Source organism: Rhinopithecus roxellana, chromosome 2 (genome assembly GCF_007565055.1).
Source record: "Rhinopithecus roxellana isolate Shanxi Qingling chromosome 2, ASM756505v1, whole genome shotgun sequence".
Classification (NCBI taxonomy): Eukaryota; Metazoa; Chordata; class Mammalia; order Primates; family Cercopithecidae; genus Rhinopithecus; species Rhinopithecus roxellana.
The window spans coordinates 168293499-168309316 of NC_044550.1; the positions used below are offsets into that span (position 1 = coordinate 168293499).

The following is a 15818-nucleotide window of genomic DNA, read 5'->3' on the forward strand; positions in this document are numbered from 1 at the left end:
CTAGATTAGTTAATAATGCAAGAAATACTTCCCTTAGGCCCCCGATGGGTAAGGCTTTGGCCTTCTAAGTTTACAATCTAGGGGTTAGAGGAGGCAGAAAAACAAGCAACAAACATGGCACCAGACCCTGGGAGTGGCCTGGGGAGGACAACAATGTCACATCCTTCAAGGGTGGGATCTCAGTGGGTTGTTGTGTGCCTTCGGTTGCAGATGCCAGAAGCCAAATGTAACCAGCTTAAGTCCAAGAGGAACATCTATTGGCTCAAGTCCTCAAAGATGGAAAAGGAGCATGAAGTGGATGTTGCAGAAGGGCCAGCACAGCCAGAAACACAGAGTGACATTTTCTCCACAAGGGTACCTGCTTCTTTTTGCACACTGTGGCTTAGTTTTCTTCTGCTATAGTTAACTGGGGAGACATGCCTCTGGAGCCATGCCTGACTCAAGAGGAAAAGGTCTTCTGTCTCCTGCTCTCCCCTCAAAAATCCTTTGGAAGGATGAGGTTGGCTCACCTAGGGTACAAGCTCCCCCTTGGGCCCAGGACTGTGGTCTAAGAGATGAGACACCAGGCAGCCAGGAGATCTCTCACATACCTCTGTGAGCAGATAGATGGGGGCTGCTACCAGACAAGGAGGGAGAGGGCTGGGATTGCACAAAGGGCTCTCTCTAGGTACTCCCTGGGACCTGGGTCTGCAGCCATATCACACCTCCCACTCCTTGGCCTGCCTAGTTGGGCTTCTTCCTGCCTGGTGGCCCATGCTATAGAAGACCTTCATGCCTTGCTTGCTACTGAGACTGTGCACGCTATCACCCTGTGCCTAAGGCCACTGAGCTTCCACCCTGTCCCAGAGTCTAGATGCCCTCTGTCCTTACCTGCACAACTGAATGATCGCTGCTGCCTACCCACCAGCTTCTGCATATGACCTCCCAACACCCTCACCCCCACCCCCACAAAAGCAAACTCCTATTACCCTGTAATACTCAGTGCAAGTGCCAGCTTCACCATTCTCAGCTGTTCTTGGGCTCTCAATTCCCAGGCCCTCCTCAGGCTTCCCTAGGCCTCTGAGCCCAGCAGGCTGCAGAGCCAGGGGCTGAGGGCTGGGCCATGATAGGTCCATGCCCTGGAGCATGGATCTGCCAAGTGGCTCTTTGTGGCTGAGCAGGGGCCACCTTGGTTTAGTGCCTGGACTGGGATTTTTTTCCTCTTTTCTCCCCCGTGCATCTCTGTCTGTCTCACTGTGCAGATGGGAACCCAGGGAAAGGCTACTGGAGCCCCACTTTAAGTGATGTGCAAAACATCCCAGGGGTCAGCAGGCTAGTGCGGTGAAGGACAGGCTGTCAGGTGTGTGGGGGTAGGGAGGTGGGGGCTCAGTTCCCTTTGCCTGGTTACCTTGGAGCCCATCTTACTAAAGAGGATGGTTTCATTAGCTGGGCCCTGGTGTCCCAGAATTCTGGGTAAATCAGTTATCTTGAGGATCCAACTTCCTGGGTGGCTTTGCCTGACTTTACTTCCTTGGAAGCAACCTTGAGTTCCTGGACACAGTTGCGCCTGCCACTTGCCACTCAGCTGTCCAGAGAGGACACACCAAGCACACCCAGAGTGGGAAGCTCTCAGAGGGCAGAATGGCCCAGTGGTCAAAGCAAGTGGATGCAATAGTACAGGCTGAGGGAGCCCAGCAGCAGTAGCACCAAGAACTCACTGCAGGCCAGGCATCCAGAGAGCACATTCCATGCCCACAAGCAGCTCACAGTCCAGTGGCTGGCTTGGCTGTGGGATGCCGGTGACTCACTCGGTACCGTTCAGCCCATGTGAATCATGGCGCCGCCGGTTGCCCGGGCCAGGCTGCCGGCCAACCTCTCTGCACAGCTGGGTAACATTAAGAACTTGGCGACGCCCGCAGCATGCAGCAGATCCTCTGGGCCCTCTTGCTGTTGTTGTCAGATGTTGATAGGAGTTTGGGAAGCAAGTGAGGAGCGTGTTCGTTCTGGGCTGGGTCAAACCTGGGCAGGGATGAAGGGCAGGATGGGCCTGAGGTGACAGCCTGCAGGGCATCTGGCCCCTCTTTAGTTCAGTTGTCAGCTCTGAGCCGTGGCATCCTGGGTGCATTCATGATCTTCTCCATGCCCCAGGGTCCCCATCTATTAAAGGGGATATTGGGGGATCCTGGGAGGACTGAGTGAGAGTGTATATAGAGAATACCCAAAACAGTGCTGGCACATAACAGCTACCCCACACACCTTGGCCATCCTGGGTGCCTCAGTCTCTCCTATATCCCTTTCTTCTCCCCCACCCCTCCCCGTCTGTCACCCCATTCACACATTCACACCAGCCACAGTTGGCGGGCATCCACGTTCTCTTGAGGATCCACCTGCTCCTTCCCATCCTCTCTGTCTCCTCCCTCACCAAGATTTTCTTAATATTCTAAGCTCTAGAGTCCTAGAAATTTCCAGTTTCTAGCACTCTAGAACATTCTAGGCCCCACCAAGCATGTGCCTCTGTGTCTTTGCTCACTAGGTTCCTTCAGCCTTCAAAACCTTGAGAGCTTCTTTGGAGGCCCTAGCAAGGGTGCACAGCTACTTATATACCCTTGGCTGAAGACCAGTCCTCCTTTGTTGGAGATGGTCATAAGTGCAGCTTTGGGAGGGACGCACATGGAGTGGTGAGGGAGGAAGGGGACACCTGCCTAGCCAGCCAGCCAGATCAGCTGAATCAACTTTGGCCTTCAGTGGGGTGACAGATGTCACAGCCAAATCACCCTCACATCCCCCTAGCCTTGAACACCTTTCCTCATCTTCTTCACCTGGCACTTTTTCTTGTGGCAGGAGATGGCAGGATGAGATTGTGGTCTTCCATCCACACAGGTAAGTGACAGTCCTCAGCTCAAATCGCCTCCTCTGTGAAGCCTTCCTAATCTCACCTCCCCACCCAGATGGACTCAGCTGTGTCTTCTCCTGTGCCCCATGGAGAGGTAGACATCCCCATCTCACAATGGTCCGCCCCATTCCTCTGTGCTCACCTCCAATTTCCTCCCACGTAGGAGCTCCTGCACAGTAGACAGCCACTGGGGCAGGCTCGTGGGGGCAACCTCCCACACTTTTTGAAAGACTAAATGGAGGACTAACAGGAGGTGGGGTAAACGCTGGCTTGGCAATTAGGAGAGCAAAGCTTCCATGTTCTTCCACACCCCTAATCTTTGTATCAGACTTTGTCAGGCCCTGCTTTCTATTTGAGGACCCCAGGACTCTGAGAAGACCCAAAGCCAACCTGCTCAGTTGCTGGCTAAAAACCTCAAACTATCAAGAACATTGACCATGGTTTCCTTGGGTACACTCCGGAGCTTTATGAATGCTCCAATTACCCTGTAGTCTCACGGTAGGAGAGAGAGATGGAATTGGGAAGAGACCTGAGAAAGTGTTTTTTTTGTTTTTGTTTTTGTTTTGTTTTGTTTTGAGATGGAGTTTTGCTCTTGTTGCCCAGGCTGGAGTGCAATGGTGGGATTTCAGCTTACTGCAGCCTCTGTGTTCTGAGTTCGGGTGATTCTCCTGCCTCAGCCTCCCAGATAGCTGGGAATACAGGCACGCACCACCACGCCCAGCTAATTTTGTATTTTTAGTAGAGATGGGGTTTCATTATGTTGCCCAGGCTGGTCTTGAACTCCCGACCTCAGGTGATCCACCTGCCTTGGCCTCCCAAAGTTCTGGGATTACAGGTGTGAGCCACCACGCCCGGAAAGACCTGAGAAAGTTACTGTCATATTTCAGTTAATGAAATCCTTTGACAGCTTTCTCTTTTGAGTCCCCTACTGCATGTACATCTGCAGGGAGGTATGGAAGTGAGGTGGGTAGGGGATGTGGGGAGAGGTGGTGATATACCCAGATCCTTACAAACATCTAAAATTATTCAGGATTCATTTTTTAAAAGTTATTCAAAGATTAGATTCCTGGAAATGGGGAGACAGTTCAGCCTCTGGAAGGTTAACACTGTGCAGCTGATTTGTCCAAGTCCGACAGATTTTTCTCCCCAAAAGACTGCTGGGCCTTGGGACCCTGTAATGAGACTGCTGGGAGCCCCAGCCCTCTTGCTTCTAGTTCCTTCTCTCCATTATCTCCCGAATGTCCCAGCCGCTTCCTGGCTAGTAGATGCTGATGGCCCTGAGTGACCATCCAAGTGGCTCCAAGCCTTGGATTTCTCTCCTAGGAAACAGAGAATAATTTTTCTCTATTGTGCTCATAGGGAAGATGAGGGCTGTGGAGACAAAACAGGCTCAAACATGAGAAATAACAAATTTCCTATTAAATGTAAAATGGTGAAGAGGAAAAGGAAGTGGGCAGAGAGCTGGGACTTGTGGATCTGAGCCGTGGCTTCCTCTAGTTCATGAAGGGATGGACCTTGTTTGAGTCACTCACCATCTCTGGACTCTGGCTTTCCTGATGTATAAAGAAGTGTCTTGTATCTGCTCATTTGGGGGATGTGGCCAGCTTCCACCTTCCAGATCTTGCATACCCCATTTCCTGTCCTTGCAGCCCTGGAGGAGAGGTTCCCATCAGGTTTGGTGAAAGTTTCTTTCCAAACGATACGGCCATGGAATGCTGGGTTGGGATCTACTCGGAGGCTGCGGCTCCCTCCATCTCCGAGACCACGCCAGCAGACTGGGGCTCTCACATTTTGAAGCATGTATGGAATCTGACCTGGCCTAGATTGCCCAGCAGTGGGGTTATGTCCTTCTGACTTGGCCATCTGAAGTAGGACCCCAGGCAAGAGGACACCTTCTCAGAAACTGATTCATGTTTATGAAAGTCATTCATCACTGTTCATGGCAGAATTTCCTCCAGGATTGGTTTCTCCAGCAGTGAGCCAATACCACGTAGAAAGCTTGGGGGTTGAGGGTGCTAGAGTCTTGGGCCAATCATGATGTAGATGTGGACATGAGCTCCAGTTCCTTCCTGGTTTTGCCACTTCCTAGCCGTGTAGGCTCAGAGAAATCACTTGACATTCCAAGTGGAAAGGGGGTGATTGGATCACGGGGGCAGTTTCTCCCATGCTGTTCTCCTGAAAGTGAGTGAATTCTCACAAGATCTGATGGTTTTATAAGTATTTGGAAGTTCCCCTTTCGCTCTTCTCTTTACTGCTGCCTTGTGAAGAAGGTGCCTGCTTCCCCTTTGCCTTCTGCCATGATTGTAAGTTTCCTGTGGCCTCCCCAGCCATGTGGAACTGTGAGTCAATTAAACCTCTTTCCTTTATAAATTATCCAGTCACGGGCAGTTCTTTGTAGCACTGTGAAAACAGACTAATACACCCCCAAACCTGGCTACCCCATCCATCAAAGAGGGACAATAATAGTGTGGCCAATAATTAGATTGCATTCCCCCAAAGCAGATCCCAATACATAGATTTGATTAAAGTAATTTATTTGGTGATGACCCAGGAGTCAGGGGTCAGGACCAAGAAGTGAGAAAGGAAGGGAAGTAAATTCATTCAAGTGGGAAGATGGGCAGGTCTTCACCAAGGGCAACCAGGCTTGATCCCCCAGGAGCCTCTGCAGGAGTACATGGAACACACCTCAGAGCTGCTCCGCTGTGGGGTGAGGAACCTGGGTGTTTATCCATTATCTGTGGGCTGCTCTTAGGATGTTAGTGCCTCAGAATGCCCCACCTACCTCGTGTGTGGACCAAGCACGCCCCTATGACCAGAGAACACCCTCAGCCACAGAGATGCAGGAAGTCAAGGCTATGTTTGGGAACTCTAGGGTAGGCAGAAAGGCATGGGCCAGGTGCTGATGGCGCCTGCTGTGCCAACTCAGTTGCTATGAGGGTGACGCTTACAACAGTGCCTGGCATGTGACCAACTCCAAAGAACTCACTTATTACTATTAGCTATGCTCCAACTTCCTCCATTCCAAGTGAACCTAGAGTTTGTTTCAGCAACAACCTTTCTCCTTGTAGCCATGGGTTTCAACGGAGGCTGACTCCAGCCCAGCTCCAGGGCTGGGGTCTTGGTCGGTGTAAATCGATCATGCCCCCATCTATAGTACCTTTTCTAAAATTTTCCTCAGGAGAGGAACCAGAGCACAGGTTTACCTCCAGGATAAGCTTATCACCTTCTCACAGGGTCAATATCTGTGTGCTTCCTTCTTTAAGAGAACAAAAGTCTAGGTTGGGGAAGTTCTCCTAGATAATATACTGAAGAGTGTTTCCCAACTTGGTTCCATTCTCCCAGCCACTTTCAGGTACACCAATAAAATGTAGGCTTGGTATTTTCATGAAGTCCCATATTTCTTGGAGTCTTTGTTCATTCCTTTTCATTCTTTTTTCTCTAATCTTGTCTTCACACTTAATTTCATTGATTTTCAATATCTGATATCCTTTCTTCTGCTTGATGGATTCAACTATTGATACCTGTGAATTCTTCATAAAGTTCTCATGCTGTGTTTTTCAGCTCCATTATGTCATTTATGTTCTTCTCTAAACTTCTTATTCTAGTTAGCAATTCCGCTAATGTTTTTTCAAGGTTCTTAGCTTCCTTGCATAGGGTTAAAACATGCTCCTTTAGCTCAGAGGAGTTTGTTATTATCCACCTTCCGAAGCCTACTTCTGTTAATTCATCAAACTTATTCTCCATCCAGTTTTGTTCCCTTGCTTGCAAGAAGTTGTAATCCTTTGCAGAAGAAGAGGTATCTGGTTTTTGGAATTTTCAGCCTTTTTGCGCTGGTTTTTCATCATTTTCATGGGTTTATCTACGTTTAGTCTTTGACGTTGGTGACCTTCAAATGGGGTCCTGATACACCCTAGCATCACAATTACAAGAGGTAGAGAAGCAAGGGCAAACAAATTTAAAAGCTACTAGAAGACAAGAAATAACTAAGATCAGAGCAGAACTGGAGGAGATAGAGACACAAACACACACACAAAAAAAACTTTCAAAAAATCAATGAATCCAGGAGCTGGTTTTTTAAAAAAATTAGCAAAATAGATAGATGACTAGCCAGGCTAATAAAGAAGAAAAGGGAGAAAAATAAAATAGACACAATAAAAAATGATAAAGGGGATATCCTCACTAATCCCACAGAAATACAAACTACCAACAGAGAATACTGTAAACAGCTTTATGCAAATAAACTAGAAAACCTAGAAGAAATGGATAAATTCCTGGACACATACAGCCTCCCAGGACTAAACCAGGAAGAAGTAGAATCCCTGAATAGACCAATAACAAGTTCTGAAATTGAGACAGTAATTAATAGCCTACCAACCAAAAAAAGCCCAGGACCAGATGGATTCACAGCCAAATTCTACCAGACATACAAAGAGGAGCTGGTACCATTTCCTCTGAAACTATGCCAAACATCAAAGAAGAGGGACTCCTCCCTAACTCATTTTATGAGGCCAGCATCATCCTGATACCAAAACCTGGCAGAGACACAACAAAAAAAGAAGATTTCAGGTCAATATCCCTGATGAACATCGGTGTGAAAATCCTCAATAAAATACTGGCAAACCGAATCCAGTAGCAAGTCAAAAAGCTTATCCATCATGATCAAGTTAGCTTCATCCCTAGGATGCAATGTTGGTTCAACATACGCAAATCAATAAACAGAGCCAATGACAAAAACACATGATTATCTCAATAGATGCAGAAAAGGCCTTTGATAAAATACAGCATCCCTTAATGTTAAAAACTTTCAATAAACTAAATATTAATGGAATGTATCTCAAAATAATAAGAGCTGTTTTGACAAACCCGCAACCAATATCATTCTGAATAGGCAAAACTGGAAACATTCCCTCTGAAAACCAGCATGAGACAAGGACGCCTTCTCTCACCACTGCTATTCGACTTAGTATTGGAAGTTCTGGCCAGGGCAATTAGGCAAGAGAAAGAAATAAATGGTATTCAAATAGGAAGAGAGGAAGTCAAATTGTCTGTGGTTGCAGATGACATGATTATATATTTAGAAAACCCCATTGTCTCAGCCTAAAAACTTCCTAAGCTGATAAGCAATTTCAGCAAAGTCTCAGGATACAAAACCAATGTGCAAAAACCACAAGCATTCCTATACGCCAATAATAGACAGAGAGCTAAATCATGAGTGAACTCCCATTCACAATAAAATATCTAGGAATACAGCTTACAAGGGATGTGAAGGACCTCTTCAAGGAGAACTACAAACCACTGCTCAAAGAAATAAGAGAGGACACAAACAAATGGAAAAACATTCTATGCTCATGGATAGGAAGAATCAATATCATGAAAATGGCCATACTGCCCAAAGTAAATTATAGATTCAATGCTATCCCCATCAAGCTACCATTGACTTTCTTCACAGACTAAGAAGAAACTACTTTAAATTTCATCTGGAACCAAAAAAGAACCTGAATAGCCAAGACAATCCTAAGCAAAAAGAACAAAGCATCATGCTACCTGACTTCAAACTATACTACAAGGCTACAGTAACCAAAACAGCATAGTACTGGTATTAAAACAAATATATACACCAAAGGAACAGAACAGATACCTCAGAAATAATGCCACACATCTACAAACATCTGATCTTTGACTAACCTGACAAAAACAAGCAATGGGGAAAGGATTCTCTATTTAATAAATTGTATTGGGAAAACTGGCTAGCCATATGCAGAAAACTGAAACTGGACCCCTTCCTTACATCTTATACAAAAATTAACTCAAGATCGATTACAGATTTAAATGTAAGACCTAAAACCATAAAAAGCCTAGTATAAACCCTAGGCAATACCATTCAAAACATAGGCCTGGGCAAAGACTTCATGACTAAAACACCAAAAACAATGGCAACAAAAGTCAAAATTGACAAATAGGCTATAAATAAACTAAAGAACTTCTGCACAGCAGAAGAAACTAGCATCAGAGTGAACAGGCAACCTACAGAATGGGAGAAAAATTTTGCAATCTATCCATCTGACAAAGGGCTAATATCCAGAATCTACAAGGAATTTAAACAAATTTACAAGAAAAAACAAACAACCCCATCAAAAAGTGAGCAAAGGATATGAACAGACACTTCTCAAAAGAAGGCATTTATGTGGCCAACAAACATGAAAAAAAGCTCATCATCACTGATCATTAGAGAAATGCAAGCCAAAACCACAGTGAGAGAGTGTAAAGTAGTTCAACCATTATGGAAGACATTGTGGCGATTTCTCAAGGATCTAGAACCAGAAATATCATTTGAACCAGCAACCCTATTACTGGATATATACCCAAAAGATTATAAATCATTCTACTGTAAAGACACATGCACACATATGTTTATTGAAGCACTATTTACAATATCTAAGACTTGGAACCGACCCAAATGCCCATCAATGATTAATTGGATAAAGAAAATGTGGTGCATATACACCATGGAATACTATGTAGCCATAAAAAAGGATGAATTCATGTTCTTTGCAGGGACATGGATGAAGCTGGAAAGCATGATTCTCAGCAAACAAACACAGGAGCAGAAAACCAACAGCACATGTTCTCACTCATAAGTGGAAGCTGAACAATGAGAACACATGGACACAGGGAGGGGAACATCAGACACTGGGGCCTGTTGAGGGGTGTGGGGCTAGGGGAAGGATAGCATTAGGACAAATGCCTAATGCAGATGATAGGTTGATGGGTGCAGCAAACCACTATGGCAGGTGTATGCCTATGTAACCTGCACGTTCTGCACATGTATCCCAGAACTTAAAGTATAATAATAATAATAAAAGAAAAGAAAAGGCTTTGGCATTTTCCTTTAGTACCCTCCCTGTCTTCACAAAAGTCTCGGGTTCACAGTCAATGTGCCTGTTTCTTGTTCTGACGTCCGGAGGACTGGGCCCAGAAAGGAGGAAGACAGTCATTTGTGATGAAACTGAGAAAGTTGAATGAAACTTCCACATTCTTGCAAATTCACACCTTCTCTGAGTGCTGCACTTAGCCACATGCTAAGTATTTCGGTGCCTTCTGGGGGCCTGGGAGGCTGGATGAAATTATTGAGTTATGAAGTAATTTTACTTGGAACGAATACTGAATTTTTTTCTTGCAACAAAGAGACACCAACATGTATCTGACTTTATTTTTTTCTTGGTAATTAATTTTAAGAAGTACTTGTGAATGCAATCAAGATGAGGGTGAACAAAGTCATACTCGGCGTTGTCTCAGAGCTGTAGAGCCAAACAACAGCCTTAATGAACAAAGCCACGTGGTCTTGGGGTTGGAGGGAAGGTTAACAACTGACTCAAGGCCTCAGCAATGCTGGAGGGACACTGAGAGCTCACTCAGGCCCAGAGATGTGGGGAACCCTGGAGGCTGGGAGTCTCCTTGACCCCTGCATAGGAAAACAATGCATTAGGGAGAAAGCCCTTCACTTTTGCTGCTTTATAATGGCCTGATAGAGCTGTGTGGACCCTTCTGGTAAATTGAGACATTGGCTATTATAAAAGAGGTGCCCAGGCAGTGAGGGGGAGAAGTTAATAATATTAATAATAATTCTGATGATTACTCTGCATGAGGCACTATTTCTGTTCCCTACAGCTCTCCCACAAGATAGACATTATTAGGCCCATTTTTATATGCAAGGAAATTGAGCCTCAGAGCATTAAGTAACTTGCCCTGGAGCATGTGTCTGGTAGCAGGGCAATCAACTGTCCTGATTTGCTTGGGACTGGTGTGGTTTCAGCACTGAAATTTCTGCATCTTTGGAAACCTTCTATTCTGGGCAAACTAGGACAGTTGGTCACCCTAGAAGAGTCAGGGCCTATGTGATGGCCAGGTCCACCTGGTTCCCAAGACTGTTGCTCTCAACACTGTGCCAGCCTCACATGTAAGGCAAAGCTCTTTCCTGTAAGGCCGCATGAATAGGAAGCTGCAGAGGAAGAATTTGAACCCAGGACTGTCTTCCTCCAGAGTGGGTGTTTTCTTACCAGGCCATCAAGACAGGAGCACCTGACTGTTGATACACAATGACAGAAGGTTCCAGAATGCCTTTAGCCCTGTGGCGCTGCTGTGAACCGATAGGTAGACCTAGTGGTTATGCCTTTCTAGGGGGCGCACATATTCCTGGGGGAGAAGCTGGAGTCTTTGTAGCATCTGTATCCTGGCCCTGGCTTGGGGCCAGGCCTGGTGGAAAGCAGAGATGTCCTAAAGCTTTGAGGAATGAAGGAGGGAGGAGATTGCACACAAGGTTGCTTTCATTTAAAGAGCAACACCAGGCTGGGCAAGGTGGCTCACGCCTGTAATTCCAGCACTTTGAGAGGTCAAGGAGGACAGATCACCTGAGGTCAGAAGTTTGAGACCAGCCTGGCCAACATGGTAAAACCCCATCTCTACTAAAAATAAAAATAAAAAATTGTCCGAGCATGGTGGCAGGTGCCTGTTGAGAGGCTGCTTGAGAGGCTGAGGCAGGAGAATCACTTGAACTCGGGAGGCAGAGGTTGCAGTAAGTCGAGATTGTACCACTGCACTCCAGCCTAGGGTGACAGAGAAAGAGCAAGACTCTGTCTCAAAAAATAAATAAATAAACAAACAAACAAATAAAGAGCAACACCAATGTTCAACTGCTCAATAATCAGCAGACACAAATACAGATATAAAATAAAGACCAATTTTAGTTGAGGTGTCACTTCTCTTTGTCTCTCTGTCTTTGTGCCTGTCTCTCTCTCTTTCTATATATATATATATAAATAATATATAACATATTCTGTCACCATATTTATATACTCACAAAAGTTTTTCAAGCTGTTTCTCCTTCCTTGAAGCTGTTTTGAATTTGAGCAACTAGAGTGGAAAACTTGTTCTTCATTGTGGCTGGCATTAAACATCACATTTAGCTGCTTGTCCTAATTATCCCTAGATTTGTTTCCATGTTTTGCTACTCCCCGGAATCCCTGTCTTTCCAGCCTCCCTTGTTCCAGGGCCCCTGTGTTCTCCTTCCTTGTAGCCAGAACAGAGCCCAGATGGAAAGATGTGCCAGCCGAGTCTATTTCAAGTGACTTTGCACCTTGGCTGTTGGCACGCTGCTGGTGTGTTCTGATATCCGCTCTCCTCTCTTTCTATGGTAATACAAGCCTGACATTTTGGCTGAGCCTACAGCCACACCCAAAGTAAAGACTACATTTAGCGGCATTCTTTGCAGCCAACTGTGGCTCTCTGAGTAAGTTTTGGCCAAAGGGTATGAGTGTGACTTATACAAGCTCTGAGTTATGCCCGTAAAGGGAAGCCTTGTACCCTCTCCAGCACCATTTCTTCTCTTCCTGCTAGTTGGAATACAAGTGTGTTGGTGAACTCTTTGGGAGAATTTCTTCATTTGTTTAAGTGGGATAATCCTGAATGAAAAAGCAAACAAAGAAATAAGACTCCATGGTGATAACCAGTAGAAATAAAAGACAATAGAAATAGACTTACAAAGATGTCAGATATTGGAATGGTCAGAGGCTGACCACAAAACAACATCATAGAGATGGCAGAACAACATCCTGGGAGAAGCCTGGGTTCCTGTTACCTTGGGGGCTGCCTGGCTAGCCTGCATATGTAAGGGAGAAGTCAATGTCTACCTTGGGCCTCTGCTATGGTAACTGACTCCATATCCAAGTAGCATACTGCTTCTCTGTAGCAGTTAATTTCACTCCTGAGTCACTGTCTTCCAATCAGTATGTTAATAGATGCTATGTTTTGGATATGGCTTGTTTGGGCCTGCCAAGTCTCATGTTGGAATTCGATCCCCAGTGTTGAAAGTGGGGTATTGTGGGAGGTGTTTGGGTTGTGGGGCAGATCCTTCATGAATTGCTTGGTGTCATTCTTGTGGGAGTAAGTGAGTTTTCATTCTTAATTCCTGCAAGATCTGGTTGTTGAAAAGAGCCTAGCGCCTCCTTCCATCCCTCTCTCAGCTCTCTTTTCATCATGTGATCTCCACATACCAGCTACTTTTGCCTTCTGACATGAACGGAAGCAGCCTGCAGCCCTCACCAGAAGCGGATGCTGGTGCCATGCTTCTTGTACAGCCGGCAGAACTGTGAGCCAAATAAGCATCTTTTCTTTACCAGCTTTGGGTATTTCTTTGCAGCAACACGAGTGGACTAATAATAATGTATTTATTAGCATGGCCATTTTCAGAAATAGCTTAAGCTGACACCAAACAAAATCTTCAACTTCTAAGGCTTTTTAAATCATAATTTTGGTGAGAATCTGACAATTCTTTTTTTAAAAGATGGCAGTTGCAAGGGTCCAGAAGGCTCTAGAATTGGTTGGAATTGGTAGAAAAAGAGAAGATGGTGGAGGGGAAAGAGAAGGCATGATAGCATCTAGCCTTTATTAAGCAATAACTATGCACCAACACTATGCTAAACACTTTACATATATACTCCTGTGAGTTATGCACTATTACAACTTCCACTTTATAAGTAGAAACTGAGGCTTGCTATGCCCAGTCACACTGGCTTCCCTGCAGTTTCTCTCTAACACTGTGCTTCGTCCTATGATCATCACTTTGCATATGCTATTCCCTCTGTCCTGAATACCCTTCCTACCTCAGGTTGCCAGATACACAAACAAAACTCAATGAATAAACAAAAATAGGAGGTGCAGTTCAATGCGGAATTTCAGATCAACAATGAATAAAGTTTTATTATAAACACATCTCATGCAATATAATAATGTTATGCTAAACATTATTTTTTGTCTATTTGAAATTCAAATTTAACTGGGTGCCTGGGCAGCACCATTTATTTTTATTTTTATTTTTTATCTTATATATTTATTTATTTATTTTTAGACAGAGTCTTGCTCTGTCACCAGGCTGCAGTGCAGTGGTGCAATCTTGGCTCACTGCAACACCTGACTCCCTGGTTCAAGCAATTCTCCTGCCTCAGCCTCCCGAGTAGCTGGGATTACAGGCACATGCCACCATGCTCAGCTAATTTTTGTATTTTTAATAGAAACTGGGTTTCACCATGTTAGCCAGGATGGTCTCGATCTCCTGACCTCGTGATCTGCCCGCCCTCAGCCTCCCAAAGTTCTGGGATTACAGGTGTGAACCATCACGCCCAGCCCTGGGCAGCCCCATTTTTATCCCAACCCTCTTACCTTTTGTTTGTTTGTTTGTTTGTTTTGTTTTGTTTTGTTTTGTTTTGTTTTAAGAGGGACTCCTGCTCTTGCCCAGGCTGGAGTGCAATGGTGTGGTCTAGGCTCACTGCAACCTCTGTCACCTGGGTTCAGGTAATTCTCGTGCCTCAGCCTCCCAAGTACCTGAGACTACAGGTGTGCACCACCACGCTCAGCTAATTTTTTTGTATTTTCTGTAGAGACAGGGTTTCACCATGTTGGCCAGGCTGGTTTCAAACTCCTGACTTCAGATGATCCACTCACCTCGAACTCCGAAAGTGTTGGGGTTACAGGCGTGGACCACTGTGCCCAGTCCCAATCCTCTTACTTTACCTGGATATTTCCTACCTATGCTTCCAATCTCAGCTTGAGTGCAACTTCCTTAGGGAAGCCTTCCCTGACTCATAGTCCAGAAGGAGCCCCTTGCATATAGCTTCTCCAGGACCGTGCATCTTGCCCTCACAGCCCTTATCTCTATTGGACTGTTTGATTAACTTGCTCTCCCTCAAGTGGACTGCAATGACCTTGATGGCAGGATGCACACCTGCTTTTGCTCTCCATTGCATGTCTACCCTGCTCCTAGCACATGCCTGGCACACAGCACACACATGATAAAAAGAGTTGTGGAATGAAATAAAGGGCGGTGGAGTAACTGGCCTAAGACCCCCCACTTAGCAAGTAGGAGAATTCAGAGTCAATGCTAAGAAGCAAAGGCAAGAGATGTTTGAAAGGAAAACATCCCTCCTTAGCATGGCCTCTCAGGCCTGCCACCTGCCTCTGTGGCCCCTCTTGAGGAAGGCAGCTCCGTGGGTTAGTCACGGTCGCTGGAGCAAGACTGCCCGAGATGGAACCCAGGCTCAGCTGCTGAGAATCTGGACGGGCATGGGCTAGCCACCTCACCTCCCCGGGTCTCAGCTTCTCTGTCTGTAAAATGGTGAGCAAAACCTCTCATAGGGCTTTTGAAAGGATTAAGCGAGTCAAGACCTATGAAGCCATAGAATAGTGCCTGGCACCTCCTATGTGCCCGGTAAATGTGAGCAACTATGATGCCACCTCCACCTCGCTCACTGTGTTCCAGCTGGGCCTGAAGAGTGCCTTCAGACCCTGGGGCCTTTGCATGTGCTATTTCCTCTGCCGCTGAAGCACTTCTCATCTTTTTTTTCCTGGTTAGCTCCTTCTCATTCTCTAGAGCTCATCTCTGCTCAGAAAGGTCTTTCTTTGGCCGGGCGTGGTGGCTCACGCCTGTAATCCCAGCACTTTGGGAGGCCTAGGCAGGCAGATCAGGAGGTCAGGAGTTTGAGACGAGCCTGGCCAACATGAAGAAACCTTGTCTCTAGTAAAAATACAAAAATTAGCCGGGCGTGGTGGTGTGCACCTTTAATCCCAGCTGCTCAGGAGGCTGAGGCAGAACTGCTTGAACCCAGGAGGCAGAGGTTGCAGTGAGCCAAGATCACACCACTGCACTCCAGCCTGGGTGAGAGAACGAGGCTCTGTCTCAAAACAACAACAATAACAAAACCTTTCTTCTTCCCACCCACTGAAGGTTCATACTCTCCCTCCCCATCCTGTTTCACTGGAGCCCTGTGTGCAGTATGTAACGAAACGAATATTTGGTGTGTATTTGTATAGGGTCTGTTTTCTTCTACCAAACTGTAAGTTCTACAAGGACAAGGACCTCTCCTGATTTGCTCCCCATGACATCCACAGTGGCTGG

The 15818-nt window shown here is 45.9% G+C and overlaps 1 long non-coding RNA gene across 1 annotated transcript in view; it reads left to right on the plus strand.

Moving 5' to 3' along the window:
* Positions 1–2502: 2502 nt before the first annotated feature.
* The window catches only part of LOC104657708, a 55112-nt gene continuing 41796 nt past the window's right edge, over positions 2503–15818 (plus strand). Inside the window, exons 1-2 of the long non-coding RNA XR_747322.1 lie at positions 2503–2859; positions 12892–13016. This is a non-coding gene — a long non-coding RNA (uncharacterized LOC104657708). The remainder of the gene's footprint in view (positions 2860–12891; positions 13017–15818) is intronic.